Source organism: Chiloscyllium plagiosum, unplaced genomic scaffold, assembly GCF_037043375.1.
Source record: "Chiloscyllium plagiosum isolate Xiang-an unplaced genomic scaffold, Cpla_swu_hap1 HiC_scaffold_12, whole genome shotgun sequence".
Lineage (NCBI taxonomy): Eukaryota > Metazoa > Chordata > Chondrichthyes > Orectolobiformes > Hemiscylliidae > Chiloscyllium > Chiloscyllium plagiosum.
In genome coordinates, this window is record NW_028270150.1 from 107703478 (window position 1) to 107725182 (window position 21705).

The following is a 21705-nucleotide window of genomic DNA, read 5'->3' on the forward strand; positions in this document are numbered from 1 at the left end:
TATGAAAGTAAATGCTGAAAATGTGTTGGTGGAAAAGCGCAGCAGGTCAGGCAGTATCCAATGAACAGGAGAATCGACGTTTCGGGCATACGCCCAGGATTCCTGAAGAACGGCTTATGCCCGAAACGTCGATTCTCCTTGGATGCTGCCTGACCTGCTGCGCTTTTCCAGCAACACATTTTCAGCTCTGATCTCCAGCACCTGCAGTCCTCACTTTCTCCAATACGAAAGTAAATGTAAGTTTGAACAATACATGTCCCCACACTCAGATCCCTCTCTGATTTAAGATGCCCCTTCACGTGGAATCATAGAGATGCACAGCAAGGAAACACACCCTTCGGTCCAAACTGTCCATGCCGACCAGATAGTCCAACCCAATCTAGTCCCACCTGCCAGCACCTGGCCCATATCCCTCCAAACCCTTTCTATTCATGTACCCATCCTGATTAGGGTCTGATGGTTACTGCTTACTTCAAACATTGGGAATGGTCAGGGTTTATTTAAAAGGACCGTTTATTCATTAATAAGGGCTGGGCATTTATTGATTTTAAAAACATTAGGAATGCAATTCCCAGTTTATTTAAATGGACCATTGATTTATGAGTGAGGGACTGGGGGAGTTACTTATTGTGAAAAGCATTGAGATGGATCTTTGATTTGCTGTTGAGTGGAAAGGGGATTATGGATTTAAAAAGGAAATGTTGGATAAATTTTTTACACATCGAGTGTTTGGTGTGTGCAATGAACTGTCAGAGATAGATGGACGCAGGTATAGTTACAACGTTGAAAAGACACTTGGATATGTTCATGAATAGGAAAGGTTTAGAGAGATATGACCAAATGCTAGCAAATGGGAAATGTTCAAGTGCATGCAGGTGGTTGCAGTTGGGTTTGGGGATATAGTCAGCATAAACTGGTTGGAGCTAAGGATCTGTTTCCATGCTGTATGACACTCTGATTTTCAAACATTGAAAATTACCCTGGTTTCTCTCCCTCCCAGCTGCCACTCCACCCTCCCCCTCTTCTCCAAAGTAACAGAGAAAACTACAAATCTATCAACAGAATCAAAGTGCGGATTGATACACATTTTTCGAGAGATTTCTGCTTCCCGAACTGTTAAAAAGTGTGAATTAAAAGGTATAATGAAAACTATCAAATCAGTAAAACTCAATCTTTTATTACTTCTGAATTCTATTATTTCACCGGAAAATTTGCATCAAAAAACGAACGAAATTTCGAATCAAGAACTATTGGTCGAATTGCACGTTCCCTGATGTTTGGAGCCGCGCCTGTGGTGGCGATGGTGGTATAGTGGTGAGCATAGCTGCCTTCCAAGCAGTTGACCCGGGTTCGATTCCCGGCCATCGCAAGCTGCAGCTTTTAAACCACTCAACAGCAAAAAGACCATTTCCAGCAGTGGGAATGAAACACTCACATCTGCACATCACCTTGAGTCAGCCACATTAACGGGGCCAAACCTCTGGAGGGCGGCCACCACTTTGAAATTGAGGATGATACCCGTTTCAAATTAACTGGTGTCATGACAGAAATCCTGAGCTTTTCATTTTATTTCAAGATTTCACTCTTTTCAACATTACTCTCAGTTTTCTTTTGGTGAAATGCAGCCTAATATCAAGTGGAAAGTGGGTGGGCAGTCCATTGTTTATGGGCACAGCATTATTTATTATATCAGATCGGTTATTTTATTTTTTAATCGAAATTAGTCACCTGTTTGCCTGGTGTATATATCACTGTTGTGGAATTGGTGTCGGATATCGAATTTGCAGATGATAAAACATTCGTCATTGGTTTTGGGGAAGCTGTCTGCAGACTGTGGGGAGATCTACATCAGCTGGTGAGCTACACAGCAAAGCTGTGAAAGGGGATTTGATCTGGAGAACGTTGGGATTCAATAAACGATCTCTGGTTCCACAGATATCATCCTCTCTACAGACTGGTCAACATGAACCGACAAAGAGATCTTAACTGCCCCCTCAATTTACTTATTATCTTGTGTATATGAAAGTAAATGCTGAAAATGTGTTGGTGGAAAAGCGCAGCAGGTCAGGCAGTATCCAATGAACAGGAGAATCGACGTTTCGGGCATACGCCCAGGATTCCTGAAGAACGGCTTATGCCCGAAACGTCGATTCTCCTGTTCCTTGGATGCTGCCTGACCTGCTGCGCTTTTCCAGCAACACATTTTCAGCTCTGATCTCCAGCACCTGCAGTCCTCACTTTCTCCAATACGAAAGTAAATGTAAGTTTGAACAATACATGTCCCCACACTCAGATCCCTCTCTGATTTAAGATGCCCCTTCACGTGGAATCATAGAGATGCACAGCAAGGAAACACACCCTTCGGTCCAAACTGTCCATGCCGACCAGATAGTCCAACCCAGTCTAGTCCCACCTGCCAGCACCTGGCCCATATCCCTCCAAACCCTTTCTATTCATGTACCCATCCTGATTAGGGTCTGATGGTTACTGCTTACTTCAAACATTGGGAATGGTCAGGGTTTATTTAAAAGGACCGTTTATTCATTAATAAGGGCTGGGCATTTATTGATTTTAAAAACATTAGGAATGCAATTCCCAGTTTGTTTAAATGGACCATTGATTTATGAGTGAGGGACTGGGGGAGTTACTTATTGTGAAAAGCATTGAGATGGATCTTTGATTTGCTGTTGAGTGGAAAGGGGATTATGGATTTAAAAAGGAAATGAGGGATAAATTTATTACACATCGAGTGTTTGGTGTGTGCAATGAACTGTCAGAGATAGATGGACGCAGGTATAGTTACAACGTTGAAAAGACACTTGGATATGTTCATGAATAGGAAAGGTTTAGAGAGATATGACCAAATGCTAGCAAATGGGAAATGTTCAAGTGCATGCAGGTGGTTGCAGTTGGGTTTGGGGATATAGTCAGCATAAACTGGTTGGAGCTAAGGATCTGTTTCCATGCTGTATGACACTCTGATTTTAAAACATTGAAAATTACCCTGGTTTCTCTCCCTCCCAGCTGCCACTCCACCCTCCCCCTCTTCTCCAAAGTAACAGAGAAAACTACAAATCTATCAATAGAATCAAAGTGCGGATTGATACACATTTTTCGAGAGATTTCTGCTTCCCGAACTGTTAAAAAGTGTGAATTAAAAGGTATAATGAAAACTATCAAATCAGTAAAACTCAATCTTTTATTACTTCTGAATTCTATTATTTCACCGGAAAATTTGCATCAAAAAACGAACGAAATTTCGAATCAAGAACTATTGGTCGAATTGCACGTTCCCTGATGTTTGGAGCCGCGCCTGTGGTGGCGATGGTGGTATAGTGGTGAGCATAGCTGCCTTCCAAGCAGTTGACCTGGGTTCGATTCCCGGCCATCGCAAGCTGCAGCTTTTAAACCACTCAACAGCAAAAAGACCATTTCCAGCAGTGGGAATGAAACACTCACATCTGCACATCACCTTGAGTCAGCCACATGAACGGGGCCAAACCTCTGGAGGGCGGCCACCACTTTGAAATTGAGGATGATACCCGTTTCAAATTAACTGGTGTCATGACAGAAATCCTGAGCTTTTCATTTTATTTCAAGATTTCACTCTTTTCAACATTACTCTCAGTTTTCTTTTGGTGAAATGCAGCCTAATATCAAGTGAAAAGTGGGTGGGCAGTCCATTGTTTATGGGCACAGCATTATTTATTATATCAGATCGGTTATTTTATTTTTTAATCGAAATTAGTCACCTGTTTGCCTGGTGTATATATCACTGTTGTGGAATTGGTGTCGGATATCGAATTTGCAGATGATAAAACATTCGTCATTGGTTTTGGGGAAGCTGTCTGCAGACTGTGGGGAGATCTACATCAGCTGGTGAGCTACACAGCAAAGCTGTGAAAGGGGATTTGATCTGGAGAACGTTGGGATTCAGTAAACGATCTCTGGTTCCACAGATATCATCCTCTCTACAGACTGGTCAACATGAACCGACAAAGAGATCTTAACTGCCCCCTCAATTTACTTATTATCTTGTGTATATGAAAGTAAATGCTGAAAATGTGTTGGTGGAAAAGCGCAGCAGGTCAGGCAGTATCCAATGAACAGGAGAATCGACGTTTCGGGCATACGCCCAGGATTCCTGAAGAACGGCTTATGCCCGAAACGTCGATTCTCCTGTTCCTTGGATGCTGCTTGACCTGCTGCGCTTTTCCAGCAACACATTTTCAGCTCTGATCTCCAGCACCTGCAGTCCTCACTTTCTCCAATACGAAAGTAAATGTAAGTTTGAACAATACATGTCCCCACACTCAGATCCCTCTCTGATTTAAGATGCCCCTTCACGTGGAATCATAGAGATGCACAGCAAGGAAACACACCCTTCGGTCCAAACTGTCCATGCCGACCAGATAGTCCAACCCAATCTAGTCCCACCTGCCAGCACCTGGCCCATATCCCTCCAAACCCTTTCTATTCATGTACCCATCCTGATTAGGGGTCTGATGGTTACTGCTTACTTCAAACATTGGGAATGGTCAGGGTTTATTTAAAAGGACTGTTTATTCATTAATAAGGGCTGGGCATTTATTGATTTTAAAAACATTAGGAATGCAATTCCCAGTTTATTTAAATGGACCATTGATTTATGAGTGAGGGACTGGGGGAGTTACTTATTGTGAAAAGCATTGAGATGGATCTTTGATTTGCTGTTGAGTGGAAAGGGGATTATGGATTTAAAAAGGAAATGAGGGATAAATTTTTTACACATCGAGTGTTTGGTGTGTGCAATGAACTGTCAGAGATAGATGGACGCAGGTATAGTTACAACGTTGAAAAGACACTTGGATATGTTCATGAATAGGAAAGGTTTAGAGAGATATGACCAAATGCTAGCAAATGGGAAATGTTCAAGTGCATGCAGGTGGTTGCAGTTGGGTTTGGGGATATAGTCAGCATAAACTGGTTGGAGCTAAGGATCTGTTTCCATGCTGTATGACACTCTGATTTTCAAACATTGAAAATTACCCTGGTTTCTCTCCCTCCCAGCTGCCACTCCACCCTCCCCCTCTTCTCCAAAGTAACAGAGAAAACTACAAATCTATCAATAGAATCAAAGTGCGGATTGATACACATTTTTCGAGAGATTTCTGCTTCCCGAACTGTTAAAAAGTGTGAATTAAAAGGTATAATGAAAACTATCAAATCAGCAAAACTCAATCTTTTATTACTTCTGAATTCTATTATTTCACCGGAAAATTTGCATCAAAAAACGAACGAAATTTCGAATCAAGAACTATTGGTCGAATTGCACGTTCCCTGATGTTTGGAGCCGCGCCTGTGGTGGCGATGGTGGTATAGTGGTGAGCATAACTGCCTTCCAAGCAGTTGACCCGCGTTCGATTTCCGGCCATCGCAAGCTGCAGCTTTTAAACCACTCAACAGCAAAAAGACCATTTCCAGCAGTGGGAATGAAACACTCACATCTGCACATCACCTTGAGTCAGCCACATTAACGGGGCCAAACCTCTGGAGGGCGGCCACCACTTTGAAATTGAGGATGATACCCGTTTCAAATTAACTGGTGTCATGACAGAAATCCTGAGCTTTTCATTTTATTTCAAGATTTCACTCTTTTCAACATTACTCTCAGTTTTCTTTTGGTGAAATGCAGCCTAATATCAAGTGAAAAGTGGGTGGGCAGTCCATTGTTTATGGGCACAGCATTATTTATGATATCAGATCAGTTATTTTATTTTTTAATCGAAATTAGTCACCTGTTTGCCTGGTGTATATATCACTGTTGTGGAATTGGTGTCGGATATCGAATTTGCAGATGATAAAACATTCGTCATTGGTTTTGGGGAAGCTGTCTGCAGACTGTGGGGAGATCTACATCAGCTGGTGAGCTACACAGCAAAGCTGTGAAAGGGGATTTGATCTGGAGAACGTTGGGATTCAGTAAACGATCTCTGGTTCCACAGATATCATCCTCTCTACAGACTGGTCAACATGAACCGACAAAGAGATCTTAACTGCCCCCTCAATTTACTTATTATCTTGTGTATATGAAAGTAAATGCTGAAAATGTGTTGGTGGAAAAGCGCAGCAGGTCAGGCAGTATCCAATGAACAGGAGAATCGACGTTTCGGGCATACGCCCAGGATTCCTGAAGAACGGCTTATGCCCGAAACGTCGATTCTCCTGTTCCTTGGATGCTGCCTGACCTGCTGCGCTTTTCCAGCAACACATTTTCAGCTCTGATCTCCAGCACCTGCAGTCCTCACTTTCTCCAATACGAAAGTAAATGTAAGTTTGAACAATACATGTCCCCACACTCAGATCCCTCTCTGATTTAAGATGCCCCTTCACGTGGAATCATAGAGATGCACAGCAAGGAAACACACCCTTCGGTCCAAACTGTCCATGCCGACCAGATAGTCCAACCCAATCTAGTCCCACCTGCCAGCACCTGGCCCATATCCCTCCAAACCCTTTCTATTCATGTACCCATCCTGATTAGGGGTCTGATGGTTACTGCTTACTTCAAACATTGGGAATGGTCAGGGTTTATTTAAAAGGACCGTTTATTCATTAATAAGGGCTGGGCATTTATTGATTTTAAAAACATTAGGAATGCAATTCCCAGTTTGTTTAAATGGACCATTGATTTATGAGTGAGGGACTGGGGGAGTTACTTATTGTGAAAAGCATTGAGATGGATCTTTGATTTGCTGTTGAGTGGAAAGGGGATTATGGATTTAAAAAGGAAATGAGGGATAAATTTTTTACACATCGAGTGTTTGGTGTGTGCAATGAAGTGTCAGAGATAGATGGACGCAGGTATAGTTACAACGTTGAAAAGACACTTGGATATGTTCATGAATAGGAAAGGTTTAGAGAGATATGACCAAATGCTAGCAAATGGGAAATGTTCAAGTGCATGCAGGTGGTTGCAGTTGGGTTTGGGGATATAGTCAGCATAAACTGGTTGGAGCTAAGGATCTGTTTCCATGCTGTATGACACTCTGATTTTAAAACATTGAAAATTACCCTGGTTTCTCTCGCTCCCAGCTGCCACTCCACCCTCCCCCTCTTCTCCAAAGTAACAGAGAAAACTACAAATCTATCAACAGAATCAAAGTGCGGATTGATACACATTTTTCGAGAGATTTCTGCTTCCCGAACTGTTAAAAAGTGTGAATTAAAAGGTATAATGAAAACTATCAAATCAGTAAAACTCAATCTTTTATTACTTCTGAATTCTATTATTTCACCGGAAAATTTGCATCAAAAAACGAACGAAATTTCGAATCAAGAACTATTGGTCGAATTGCACATTCCCTGATGTTTGGAGCCGCGCCTGTGGTGGCGATGGTGGTGTAGTGGTGAGCATAGCTGCCTTCCAAGCAGTTGACCCGCGTTCGATTCCCGGCCATCGCAAGCTGCAGCTTTTAAACCACTCAACAGCAAAAAGACCATTTCCAGCAGTGGGAATGAAACACTCACATCTGCACATCACCTTGAGTCAGCCACATTAACGGGGCCAAACCTCTGGAGGGCGGCCACCACTTTGAAATTGAGGATGATACCCGTTTCAAATTAACTGGTGTCATGACAGAAATCCTGAGCTTTTCATTTTATTTCAAGATTTCACTCTTTTCAACATTACTCTCAGTTTTCTTTTGGTGAAATGCAGCCTAATATCAAGTGAAAAGTGGGTGGGCAGTCCATTGTTTATGGGCACAGCATTATTTATTATATCAGATCGGTTATTTTATTTTTTAATCGAAATTAGTCACCTGTTTGCCTGGTGTATATATCACTGTTGTGGAATTGGTGTCGGATATCGAATTTGCAGATGATAAAACATTCGTCATTGGTTTTGGGGAAGCTGTCTGCAGACTGTGGGGAGATCTACATCAGCTGGTGAGCTACACAGCAAAGCTGTGAAAGGGGATTTGATCTGGAGAACGTTGGGATTCAGTAAACGATCTCTGGTTCCACAGATATCATCCTCTCTACAGACTGGTCAACATGAACCGACAAAGAGATCTTAACTGCCCCCTCAATTTACTTATTATCTTGTGTATATGAAAGTAAATGCTGAAAATGTGTTGGTGGAAAAGCGCAGCAGGTCAGGCAGTATCCAATGAACAGGAGAATCGACGTTTCGGGCATACGCCCAGGATTCCTGAAGAACGGCTTATGCCCGAAACGTCGATTCTCCTGTTCCTTGGATGCTGCCTGACCTGCTGCGCTTTTCCAGCAACACATTTTCAGCTCTGATCTCCAGCACCTGCAGTCCTCACTTTCTCCAATACGAAAGTAAATGTAAGTTTGAACAATACATGTCCCCACACTCAGATCCCTCTCTGATTTAAGATGCCCCTTCACGTGGAATCATAGAGATGCACAGCAAGGAAACACACCCTTCGGTCCAAACTGTCCATGCCGACCAGATAGTCCAACCCAATCTAGTCCCACCTGCCAGCAACTGGCCCATATCCCTCCAAACCCTTTCTATTCATGTACCCATTCTGATTAGGGGTCTGATGGTTACTGCTTACTTCAAACATTGGGAATGGTCAGGGTTTATTTAAAAGGACCGTTTATTCATTAATAAGGGCTGGGCATTTATTGATTTTAAAAACATTAGGAATGCAATTCCCAGTTTGTTTAAATGGACCATTGATTTATGAGTGAGGGACTGGGGGAGTTACTTATAGTGAAAAGCATTGAGATGGATCTTTGATTTGCTGTTGAGTGGACAGGGGGTTATGGATTTAAAAACGAAATGAGGGATAAATTTTTTACACATCGAGTGTTTGGTGTGTGCAATGAACTGTCAGAGATAGATGGACGCAGGTATAGTTACAACGTTGAAAAGACACTTGGATATGTTCATGAATAGGAAAGGTTTAGAGAGATATGACCAAATGCTAGCAAATGGGAAATGTTCAAGTGCATGCAGGTGGTTGCAGTTGGGTTTGGGGATATAGTCAGCATAAACTGGTTGGAGCTAAGGATCTGTTTCCATGCTGTATGACACTGTGATTCTAAAACATTGAAAATTACCCTGGTTTCTCTCCCTCCCAGCTGCCACTCCACCCTCCCCCTCTTCTCCAAAGTAACAGAGAAAACTACAAATCTATCAACAGAATCAAAGTGCGGATTGATACACATTTTTCGAGAGATTTCTGCTTCCCGAACTGTTAAAAAGTGTGAATTAAAAGGTATAATGAAAACTATCAAATCAGTAAAACTCAATCTTTTATTACTTCTGAATTCTATTATTTCACCGGAAAATTTGCATCAAAAAACGAACGAAATTTCGAATCAAGAACTATTGGTCGAATTGCACGTTCCCTGATGTTTGGAGCCGCGCCTGTGGTGGCGATGGTGGTATAGTGGTGAGCATAGCTGCCTTCCAAGCAGTTGACCTGGGTTCGATTCCCGGCCATCGCAACCTGCAGCTTTTAAACCACTCAACAGCAAAAAGACCATTTCCAGCAGTGGGAATGAAACACCTACATCTGCACATCACCTTCAGTCAGCCACATTAACGGGGCCAAACCTCGGGAGGGCGGCCACCACTTTGAAATTGAGGATGATACCCGTTTCAAATTAACTGGTGTCATGACAGAAATCCTGAGCTTTTCATTTTATTTCAAGATTTCACTCCTTTCAACATTACTCTCAGTTTTCTTTTGGTGACATGCAGCCTAATATCAAGTGAAAAGTGGGTGGGCAGTCCATTGTTTATGGGCACAGCATTATTTATTATATCAGATCGGTTATTTTATTTTTTAATCGAAATTAGTCACCTGTTTGCCTGGTGTATATATCACTGTTGTGGAATTGGTGTCGGATATCGAATTTGCAGATGATAAAACATTCGTCATTGGTTTTGGGGAAGCTGTCTGCAGACTGTGGGGAGATCTACATCAGCTGGTGAGCTACACAGCAAAGCTGTGAAAAGGGATTTGATCTGGAGAACGTTGGGATTCAGTAAACGATCTCTGGTTCCACAGATATCATCCTCTCTACAGACTGGTCAACATGAACCGACAAAGAGATCTTAACTGCCCCCTCAATTTACTTATTATCTTGTGTATATGAAAGTAAATGCTGAAAATGTGTTGGTGGAAAAGCGCAGCAGGTCAGGCAGTATCCAATGAACAGGAGAATCGACGTTTCGGGCATACGCCCAGGATTCCTGAAGAACGGCTTATGCCCGAAACGTCGATTCTCCTGTTCCTTGGATGCTGCCTGACCTGCTGCGCTTTCCCAGCAACACATTTTCAGCTCTGATCTCCAGCACCTGCAGTCCTCACTTTCTCCAATACGAAAGTAAATGTAAGTTTGAACAATACATGTCCCCACACTCAGATCCCTCTCTGATTTAAGATGCCCCTTCACGTGGAATCATAGAGATGCACAGCAAGGAAACAATCCCTTCGGTCCAAACTGTCCATGCCGACCAGATAGTCCAACACAATCTAGTCCCACCTGCCAGCACCTGGCCCATATCCCTCCAAACCCTTTCTATTCATGTACCCATCCTGATTAGGGTCTGATGGTTACTGCTTACTTCAAACATTGGGAATGGTCAGGGTTTATTTAAAAGGACCGTTTATTCATTAATAAGGGCTGGGCATTTATTGATTTTAAAAACATTAGGAATGCAATTCCCAGTTTGTTTAAATGGACCATTGATTTATGAGTGAGGGACTGGGGGAGTTACTTATTGTGAAAAGCATTGAGATGGATCTTTGATTTGCTGTTGAGTGGAAAGGGGATTATGGATTTAAAAAGGAAATGAGGGATAAATTTTTTACACATCGAGTGTTTGGTGTGTGCAATGAAGTGTCAGAGATAGATGGACGCAGGTATAGTTACAACGTTGAAAAGACACTTGGATATGTTCATGAATAGGAAAGGTTTAGAGAGATATGACCAAATGCTAGCAAATGGGAAATGTTCAAGTGCATGCAGGTGGTTGCAGTTGGGTTTGGGGATATAGTCAGCATAAACTGGTTGGAGCTAAGGATCTGTTTCCATGCTGTATGACACTCTGATTTTAAAACATTGAAAATTACCCTGGTTTCTCTCCCTCCCAGCTGCCACTCCACCCTCCCCCTCTTCTCCAAAGTAACAGAGCAAACTACAAATCTATCAACAGAATCAAAGTGCGGATTGATACACATTTTTCGAGAGATTTCTGCTTCCCGAACTGTTAAAAAGTGTGAATTAAAAGGTATAATGAAAACTATCAAATCAGTAAAACTCAATCTTTTATTACTTCTGAATTCTATTATTTCACCGGAAAATTTGCATCAAAAAACGAACGAAATTTCGAATCAAGAACTCTTGGTCGAATTGCACGTTCCCTGATGTTTGGAGCCGCGCCTGTGGTGGCGATGGTGGTATAGTGGTGAGCATAGCTGCCTTCCAAGCAGTTGACCCGGGTTCGATTCCCGGTCATCGCAAGCCGCAGCTTTTAAACCACTCAACAGCAAAAAGACCATTTCCAGCAGTGGGAATGAAACACTCACATCTGCACATCACCTTGAGTCAGCCACATTAACGGGGCCAAACCTCTGGAGGGCGGCCACCACTTTGAAATTGAGGATGATACCCGTTTCAAATTAACTGGTGTCATGACAGAAATCCTGAGCTTTTCATTTTATTTCAAGATTTCACTCTTTTCAACATTACTCTCAGTTTTCTTTTGGTGAAATGCAGCCTAATATCAAGTGAAAAGTGGGTGGGCAGTCCATTGTTTATGGACACAGCATTATTTATTATATCAGATCGGTTATTTTATTTTTTAATCGAAATTAGTCACCTGTTTGCCTGGTGTATATATCACTGTTGTGGAATTGGTGTCGGATATCGAATTTGCAGATGATAAAACATTCGTCATTGGTTTTGGGGAAGCTGTCTGCAGACTGTGGGGAGATCTACATCAGCTGGTGAGCTACACAGCAAAGCTGTGAAAGGGGATTTGATCTGGAGAACGTTGGGATTCAGTAAACGATCTCTGGTTCCACAGATATCATCCTCTCTACAGACTGGTCAACATGAACCGACAAAGAGATCTTAACTGCCCCCTCAATTTACTTATTATCTTGTGTATATGAAAGTAAATGCTGAAAATGTGTTGGTGGAAAAGCGCAGCAGGTCAGGCAGTATCCAATGAACAGGAGAATCGACGTTTCGGGCATACGCCCAGGATTCCTGAAGAACGGCTTATGCCCGAAACGTCGATTCTCCTGTTCCTTGGATGCTGCTTGACCTGCTGCGCTTTTCCAGCAACACATTTTCAGCTCTGATCTCCAGCACCTGCAGTCCTCACTTTCTCCAATACGAAAGTAAATGTAAGTTTGAACAATACATGTCCCCACACTCAGATCCCTCTCTGATTTAAGATGCCCCTTCACGTGGAATCATAGAGATGCACAGCAAGGAAACACACCCTTCGGTCCAAACTGTCCATGCCGACCAGATAGTCCAACCCAATCTAGTCCCACCTGCCAGCACCTGGCCCATATCCCTCCAAACCCTTTCTATTCATGTACCCATCCTGATGAGGGGTCTGATGGTTACTGCTTACTTCAAACATTGGGAATGGTCAGGGTTTATTTAAAAGGACCGTTTATTCATTAATAAGGGCTGGGCATTTATTGATTTTAAAAACATTAGGAATGCAATTCCCAGTTTATTTAAATGGACCATTGATTTATGAGTGAGGGACTGGGGGAGTTACTTATTGTGAAAAGCATTGAGATGGATCTTTGATTTGCTGTTGAGTGGAAAGGGGATTATGGATTTAAAAAGGAAATGAGGGATAAATTTTTTACACATCGAGTGTTTGGTGTGTGCAATGAAGTGTCAGAGATAGATGGACGCAGGTATAGTTACAACGTTGAAAAGACACTTGGATATGTTCATGAATAGGAAAGGTTTAGAGAGATATGACCAAATGCTAGCAAATGGGAAATGTTCAAGTGCATGCAGGTGGTTGCAGTTGGGTTTGGGGATATAGTCAGCATAAACTGGTTGGAGCTAAGGATCTGTTTCCATGCTGTATGACACTCTGATTTTAAAACATTGAAAATTACCCTGGTTTCTCTCCCTCCCAGCTGCCACTCCACCCTCCCCCTCTTCTCCAAAGTTACAGAGAAAACTACAAATCTATCAACAGAATCAAAGTGCGGATTGATACACATTTTTCGAGAGATTTCTGCTTCCCGAACTGTTAAAAAGTGTGAATTAAAAGGTATAATGAAAACTATCAAATCAGTAAAACTCAATCTTTTATTACTTCTGAATTCTATTATTTCACCGGAAAATTTGCACAAAAAACGAACGAAATTTCGAATCAAGAACTATTGGTCGAATTGCACGTTCCCTGATGTTTGGAGCCGCGCCTGTGGTGGCGATGGTGGTATAGTGGTGAGCATAGCTGCCTTCCAAGCAGTTGACCCGCGTTCGATTCCCGGCCATCGCAAGCTGCAGCTTTTAAACCACTCAACAGCAAAAAGACCATTTCCAGCAGTGGGAATGAAACACTCACATCTGCACATCACCTTGAGTCAGCCACATTAACGGGGCCAAACCTCTGGAGGGCGGCCACCACTTTGAAATTGAGGATGATACCCGTTTCAAATTAACTGGTGTCATGACAGAAATCCTGAGCTTTTCATTTTATTTCAAGATTTCACTCTTTTCAACATTACTCTCAGTTTTCTTTTGGTGAAATGCAGCCTAATATCAAGTGAAAAGTGGGTGGGCAGTCCATTGTTTATGGGCACAGCATTATTTATTATATCAGATCGGTTATTTTATTTTTTAATCGAAATTAGTCACCTGTTTGCCTGGTGTATATATCACTGTTGTGGAATTGGTGTCGGATATCGAATTTGCAGATGATAAAACATTCGTCATTGGTTTTGGGGAAGCTGTCTGCAGACTGTGGGGAGATCTACATCAGCTGGTGAGCTACACAGCAAAGCTGTGAAAGGGGATTTGATCTGGAGAACGTTGGGATTCAGTAAACGATCTCTGGTTCCACAGATATCATCCTCTCTACAGACTGGTCAACATGAACCGACAAAGAGATCTTAACTGCCCCCTCAATTTACTTATTATCTTGTGTATATGAAAGTAAATGCTGAAAATGTGTTGGTGGAAAAGCGCAGCAGGTCAGGCAGTATCCAATGAACAGGAGAATCGACGTTTCGGGCATACGCCCAGGATTCCTGAAGAACGGCTTATGCCCGAAACGTCGATTCTCCTTGGATGCTGCCTGACCTGCTGCGCTTTTCCAGCAACACATTTTCAGCTCTGATCTCCAGCACCTGCAGTCCTCACTTTCTCCAATACGAAAGTAAATGTAAGTTTGAACAATACATGTCCCCACACTCAGATCCCTCTCTGATTTAAGATACCCCTTCACGTGGAATCACAGAGATGCACAGCAAGGAAACACACCCTTCGGTCCAAACTGTCCATGCCGACCAGATAGTCCAACCCAATCTAGTCCCACCTGCCAGCACCTGGCCCATATCCCTCCAAACCCTTTCTATTCATGTACCCATCCTGATTAGGGGTCTGATGGTTACTGCTTACTTCAAACATTGGGAATGGTCAGGGTTTATTTAAAAGGACCGTTTATTCATTAATAAGGGCTGGGCATTTATTGATTTTAAAAACATTAGGAATGCAATTCCCAGTTTATTTAAATGGACCATTGATTTATGAGTGAGGGACTGGGGGAGTTACTTATTGTGAAAAGCATTGAGATGGATCTTTGATTTGCTGTTGAGTGGAAAGGGGATTATGGATTTAAAAAGGAAATGAGGGATAAATTTTTTACACATCGAGTGTTTGGTGTGTGCAATGAACTGTCAGAGATAGATGGACGCAGGTATAGTTACAACGTTGAAAAGACACTTGGATATGTTCATGAATAGGAAAGGTTTAGAGAGATATGACCAAATGCTAGCAAATGGGAAATGTTCAAGTGCATGCAGGTGGTTGCAGTTGGGTTTGGGGATATAGTCAGCATAAACTGGTTGGAGCTAAGGATCTGTTTCCATGCTGTATGACACTCTGATTTTAAAACATTGAAAATTACCCTGGTTTCTCTCCCTCCCAGCTGCCACTCCACCCTCCCCCTCTTCTCCAAAGTTACAGAGAAAACTACAAATCTATCAACAGAATCAAAGTGCGGATTGATACACATTTTTCGAGAGATTTCTGCTTCCCGAACTGTTAAAAAGTGTGAATTAAAAGGTATAATGAAAACTATCAAATCAGTAAAACTCAATCTTTTATTACTTCTGAATTCTATTATTTCACCGGAAAATTTGCATCAAAAAACGACGAAATTTCGAATCAAGAACTATTGGTCGAATTGCACATTCCCTGATGTCTGGAGCCGCGCCTGTGGTGGCGATGGTGGTATAGTGGTGAGCATAGCTGCCTTCCAAGCAGTTGACCCGGGTTCGATTCCCGGCCATCGCAAGCTGCAGCTTTTAAACCACTCAACAGCAAAAAGACCATTTCCAGCAGTGGGAATGAAACACTCACATCTGCACATCACCTTGAGTCAGCCACATTAACGGGGCCAAACCTCTGGAGGGCGGCCACCACTTTGAAATTGAGGATGATACCCGTTTCAAATTAACTGGTGTCATGACAGAAATCCTGAGCTTTTCATTTTATTTCAAGATTTCACTCTTTTCAACATTACTCTCAGTTTTCTTTTGGTGAAATGCAGCCTAATATCAAGTGAAAAGTGGGTGGGCAGTCCATTGTTTATGGGCACAGCATTATTTATTATATCAGATCGGTTATTTTATTTTTTAATCGAAATTAGTCACCTGTTTGCCTGGTGTATATATCACTGTTGTGGAATTGGTGTCGGATATCGAATTTGCAGATGATAAAACATTCGTCATTGGTTTTGGGGAAGCTGTCTGCAGACTGTGGGGACATCTACATCAGCTGGTGAGCTACACAGCAAAGCTGTGAAAGGGGATTTGATCTGGAGAACGTTGGGATTCAGTAAACGATCTCTGGTTCCACAGATATCATCCTCTCTACAGACTGGTCAACATGAACCGACAGAGAGATCTTAACTGCCCCCTCAATTTACTTATTATCTTGTGTATATGAAAGTAAATGCTGAAAATGTGTTGGTGGAAAAGCGCAGCAGGTCAGGCAGTATCCAATGAACAGGAGAATCGACGTTTCGGGCATACGCCCAGGATTCCTGAAGAACGGCTTATGCCCGAAACGTCGATTCTCCTGTTCCTTGGATGCTGCTTGACCTGCTGCGCTTTTCCAGCAACACATTTTCAGCTTTGATCTCCAGCACCTGCAGTCCTCACTTTCTCCAATACGAAAGTAAATGTAAGTTTGAACAATACATGTCCCCACACTCAGATCCCTCTCTGATTTAAGATGCCCCTTCACGTGGAATCATAGAGATGCACAGCAAGGAAACACACCCTTCGGTCCAAACTGTCCATGCCGACCAGATAGTCCAACCCAATCTAGTCCCACCTGCCAGCACCTGGCCCATATCCCTCCAAACCCTTTCTATTCATGTACCCATCCTGATTAGGGGTCTGATGGTTACTGCTTACTTCAAACATTGGGAATGGTCAGGGTTTATTTAAAAGGACCGTTTATTCATTAATAAGGGCTGGGCATTTATTGATTTTAAAAACATTAGGAATGCAATTCCCAGTTTATTTAAATGGACCATTGATTTATGAGTGAGGGACTGGGGGAGTTACTTATTGTGAAAAGCATTGAGATGGATCTTTGATTTGCTGTTGAGTGGAAAGGGGATTATGGATTTAAAAAGGAAATGAGGGATAAATTTTTTACACATCGAGTGTTTGGTGTGTGCAATGAACTGTCAGAGATAGATGGACGCAGGTATAGTTACAACGTTGAAAAGACACTTGGATATGTTCATGAATAGGAAAGGTTTAGAGAGATATGACCAAATGCTAGCAAATGGGAAATGTTCAAGTGCATGCAGGTGGTTGCAGTTGGGTTTGGGGATATAGTCAGCATAAACTGGTTGGAGCTAAGGATCTGTTTCCATGCTGTATGACACTTTGATTTTAAAACATTGAAAATTACCCAGGTTCCTCTCCCTCCCAGCTGCCACTCCACCCTCCCCCTCTTCTCCAAAGTTACAGAGAAAACTACAAATCTATCAACAGAATCAAAGTGCGGATTGATACACATTTTTCGAGAGATTTCTGCTTCCCGAACTGTTAAAAAGTGTGAATTAAAAGGTATAATGAAAACTATCAAATCAGTAAAACTCAATCTTTTATTACTTCTGAATTCTATTATTTCACCGGAAAATTTGCATCAAAAAACGAACGAAATTTCGAATCAAGAACTATTGGTCGAATTGCACGTTCCCTGATGTTTGGTGCCGCGCCGGTGGTGGCGATGGTGGTATAGTGGTGAGCATAGCTGCCTTCCAAGCAGTTGACCCGGGTTCGATTCCCGGCCATCGCAAGCTGCAGCTTTTAAACCACTCAACAGCAAAAAGACCATTTCCAGCAGTGGGAATGAAACACTCACATCTGCACATCACCTTGAGTCAGCCACATTAACGGGGCCAAACCTCTGGAGGGCGGACACCACTTTGAAATTGAGGATGATACCCGTTTCAAATTAACTGGTGTCATGACAGAAATCCTGAGCTTTTCACTTTATTTCAAGATTTCACTCTTTTCAACATTACTCTCAGTTTTCTTTTGGTGAAATGCAGCCTAATATCAAGTGAAAAGTGGGTGGGCAGTCCATTGTTTATGGGCACAGCATTATTTATTATATCAGATCGGTTATTTTATTTTTTAATCGAAATTAGTCACCTGTTTGCCTGGTGTATATATCACTGTTGTGGAATTGGTGTCGGATATCGAATTTGCAGATGATAAAACATTCATCATTGGTTTTGGGGAAGCTGTCTGCAGACTGTGGGGAGATCAACATCAGCTGGTGAGCTACACAGCAAAGCTGTGAAAGGGGATTTGATCTGGAGAACGTTGGGATTCAGTAAACGATCTCTGGTTCCACAGATATCATCCTCTCTACAGACTGGTCAACATGAACCGACAAAGAGATCTTAACTGCCCCCTCAATTTACTTATTATCTTGTGTATATGAAAGTAAATGCTGAAAATGTGTTGGTGGAAAAGCGCAGCAGGTCAGGCAGTATCCAATGAACAGGAGAATCGACGTTTCGGGCATACGCCCAGGATTCCTGAAGAACGGCTTATGCCCGAAACGTCGATTCTCCTGTTCCTTGGATGCTGCCTGAACTGCTGCGCTTTTCCAGCAACACATTTTCAGCTCTGATCTCCAGCACCTGCAGTCCTCACTTTCTCCAATACGAAAGTAAATGTAAGTTTGAACAATACATGTCCCCACACTCAGATCCCTCTCTGATTTAAGATGCCCCTTCACGTGGAATCATAGAGATGCACAGCAAGGAAACACACCCTTCGGTCCAAACTGTCCATGCCGACCAGATAGTCCAACCCAATCTAGTCCCACCTGCCACCACCTGGCCCATATCCCTCCAAACCCTTTCTATTCATGTACCCATCCTGATTAGGGTCTGATGGTTACTGCTTACTTCAAACATTGGGAATGGTCAGGGTTTATTTAAAAGGACCGTTTATTCATTAATAAGGGCTGGGCATTTATTGATTTTAAAAACATTAGGAATGCAATTCCCAGTTTGTTTAAATGGACCATTGATTTATGACGGAGGGACTGGGGGAGTTACTTATTGTGAAAAGCATTGAGATGGATCTTTGATTTGCTGTTGAGTGGAAAGGGGATTATGGATTTAAAAAGGAAATGAGGGATAAATTTTTTACACATCGAGTGTTTGGTGTGTGCAATGAACTGTCAGAGATAGATGGACGCAGGTATAGTTACAACGTTGAAAAGACACTTGGATATGTTCATGAATAGGAAAGGTTTAGAGAGATATGACCAAATGCGAGCAAATGGGAAATGTTCAAGTGCATGCAGGTGGTTGCAGTTGGGTTTGGGGATATAGTCAGCATAAACTGGTTGGAGCTAAGGATCTGTTTCCATGCTGTATGACACTCTGATTTTAAAACATTGAAAATTACCCTGGTTTCTCTCCCTCCCAGCTGCCACTCCACCCTCCCCCTCTTCTCCAAAGTTACAGAGAAAACTACAAATCTATCAACAGAATCAAAGTGCGGATTGATACACATTTTTCGAGAGATTTCTGCTTTCCGAACTGTTAAAAAGTGTGAATTAAAAGGTATAATGCGAACTGTGAAATGAGTAAAACTTAATCATTTATTACTTCTGAATTCTAATATTTCACCGGAAAATTTGCATCAAAAAACGAACGAAATTTCGAATCAAGAACTATTGGTGGAATTGCACATCAGCTGATGTCCAGAGCTGTCGCTAGCGTAGCGATGGTGGTATAGTGGTGAGCATAGCTGCCTTCCAAGCAGTTGACCCAGGTTCGATTTCCGGCCATCGCAAGCTGCTGCTTTTTAAACCACTCAACAGCAAAAAGCCCATTTCCAGCAGTGGGAATGAAACACTTACATCTGCACATCACCTTGAGTCAGCCACATTTACGGGGCCAAACCTCTGGAGGGCGGCCACCACTTTGAAATTGAGGATGCGCCCTGGAAGATGAAGGAGTCAGGACGATACCCGTTTCAAACTAACTGGTGTCATGACAGAATATCTGACCTTTTCATTTTATTTCAAGATTTCACTCCTTTCAACATTACTCAGTTTTTTTTTTGTGAAATACAGCCTAATATCAAGTGAAAAGTGGGTGGGCAGTCCATTGTTTATGGGCACAGCATTATTTATTATATCAGATCGGTTATTTTATTTTTTAATCGAAATTAGTCACCTGTTTGCCTGTTGTATATATCACTGTTGTGGAATTGGTGTCGGATATCGAATTTGCAGATGATAAAACATTCGTCATTGGTTTTGGGGAAGCTGTCTGCAGACTGTGGGGAGATCAACATCAGCTGGTGAGCTACACAGCAAAGCTGTGAAAGGGGATTTGATCTGGAGAACGTTGGGATTCAGTAAACGATCACTGGTTCCACAGATATCATCCTCTGTACAGACTGGTCAACATGAACCGTCAAAGAGATCTTAACTGCCCCCTCAATTTACTTATTATCTTGTGTATATGAAAGTAAATGCTGAAAATGTGTTGCTGGAAAAGCGCAGCAGGTCAGGCAGTATCCAAGGAACAGGAGAATCGACGTTTCGGGCATACGCCCAGGATTCCTGAAGAACGGCTTATGCCCGAAACGTCGATTCTCCTGTTCCTTGGATGCTGCCTGACCTACTGCGCTTTTCCAGCAATTTCCCAGGATTGGAGAAACTATGTCATGTTTTTCACAGCCTGCAGCACATTATCAATGAGGATAAGAACCTTGCCGAGACCTTCCCTACTTCCACTTCTCGCTTTTAAATAACCGCTAATGCTTAAACAGATCATCGTTCACAGCAAACTGCCCAGCCTTCAGGACAACATTGACTACAATACTGTACAGCCCTGTCATGGCAAACAGTGCAAGACGTGTCAGAGTGTTGACACGGATACCACCATTACATGTGCGGACACCTCCCACCATGTACATGGCAGGTACACATGTGACTCGGCCAACGTTGTCTATCTCAATCACTGCAGGCAAGGATGCCGCGAGGCATACAATCATAGAATCCCTACAGTGTGGAAGCAGGACCCTTGGCCCAACAAATCTACACCAACCTGACGAAGAGTAACCCATCCAGACCCAATCCCCTACCCAATTATTCTATGTTTATCCCTGACTAATGCACCTGACCTATACATACCTGAACACTACGGGCAATTTAGCATGGCCAATTCACCTAACCTGCAGATCTTTGGACTGTGGGAGGAAACTGGAGCCCCTGGGGGAAACCTATGCTGGCACAGGGAGAATGTGCAAACTCCACACAGACAGTCACCTGAGGTTGTAATTGAACAGTTCCTGGCACTGTGAGGCAGCAGTGCTAACTACTGAGCCACCGTGCCACCCTGCATGGTACATTGGTGAGGCCAAGCAGACACTATGACAACGGATGAATGGAAACTGCACAACAATCACCAGACAGAGATGTTCCCTCCCAGTCGGGGAGCACTTCAGCAGTCAAGGACATTTGGCCTTGGATCTTCAGGTGACCATCCTCCAAGGCAGACGTCAGGATACACAACAACACAGAGTGGCTGAGCAGAAGCTGATAGCCAAGAACGGTACCCATAGGGAGGGCCTCTACCGGGACCCGGGGTTCATGTCACACTACAGGTGACCTCACTACATTAAACACTCTCACACATACACATACACGCACGCTCTTACATACTCACACATTGACGCAGAGCCTCTCTCATACGTACGCTCTCTCAGACACACAAATACACACACACACAAAATCTCTCTCTCTCTCTGTCTCTCTCTCTCTCTACCCACCCCCCAACCACCACGTAAGTCTCTGAGGTGAATTTGCATTTACAGAATTGTATTTGCAGATACATTCTATTTTGTTCAAAAAGCATATAGTCTGCGGGCAGTCAATGCAGGCAGTCAATCTGTATAACATTTT

The 21705-nt window shown here is 42.7% G+C and overlaps 8 non-coding genes across 8 annotated transcripts; all 8 read left to right on the forward strand.

Annotated features, from left to right (window-relative positions):
- The first annotated feature begins 1297 nt into the window (after window positions 1–1297).
- trnag-ucc (transfer RNA glycine (anticodon UCC)) lies at window positions 1298–1369 on the forward strand. Its single transcript has one exon. It is a non-coding gene; the product is annotated as a tRNA-Gly (tRNA).
- A 1952-nt stretch (window positions 1370–3321) lies between these two features.
- On the forward strand, window positions 3322–3393 carry trnag-ucc (transfer RNA glycine (anticodon UCC)). The gene has a single exon. It is a non-coding gene; the product is annotated as a tRNA-Gly (tRNA).
- Window positions 3394–7371: 3978 nt separating this feature from the next.
- Window positions 7372–7443, forward strand: trnag-ucc (transfer RNA glycine (anticodon UCC)). The gene has a single exon. It is a non-coding gene; the product is annotated as a tRNA-Gly (tRNA).
- A 1953-nt stretch (window positions 7444–9396) lies between these two features.
- On the forward strand, window positions 9397–9468 carry trnag-ucc (transfer RNA glycine (anticodon UCC)). The gene has a single exon. It is a non-coding gene; the product is annotated as a tRNA-Gly (tRNA).
- Window positions 9469–11420: 1952 nt separating this feature from the next.
- Window positions 11421–11492, forward strand: trnag-ucc (transfer RNA glycine (anticodon UCC)). Its single transcript has one exon. It is a non-coding gene; the product is annotated as a tRNA-Gly (tRNA).
- A 1952-nt stretch (window positions 11493–13444) lies between these two features.
- Window positions 13445–13516, forward strand: trnag-ucc (transfer RNA glycine (anticodon UCC)). The gene has a single exon. It is a non-coding gene; the product is annotated as a tRNA-Gly (tRNA).
- A 1946-nt stretch (window positions 13517–15462) lies between these two features.
- Window positions 15463–15534, forward strand: trnag-ucc (transfer RNA glycine (anticodon UCC)). Its single transcript has one exon. It is a non-coding gene; the product is annotated as a tRNA-Gly (tRNA).
- A 1953-nt stretch (window positions 15535–17487) lies between these two features.
- trnag-ucc (transfer RNA glycine (anticodon UCC)) lies at window positions 17488–17559 on the forward strand. The gene has a single exon. It is a non-coding gene; the product is annotated as a tRNA-Gly (tRNA).
- Window positions 17560–21705: the final 4146 nt, after the last annotated feature.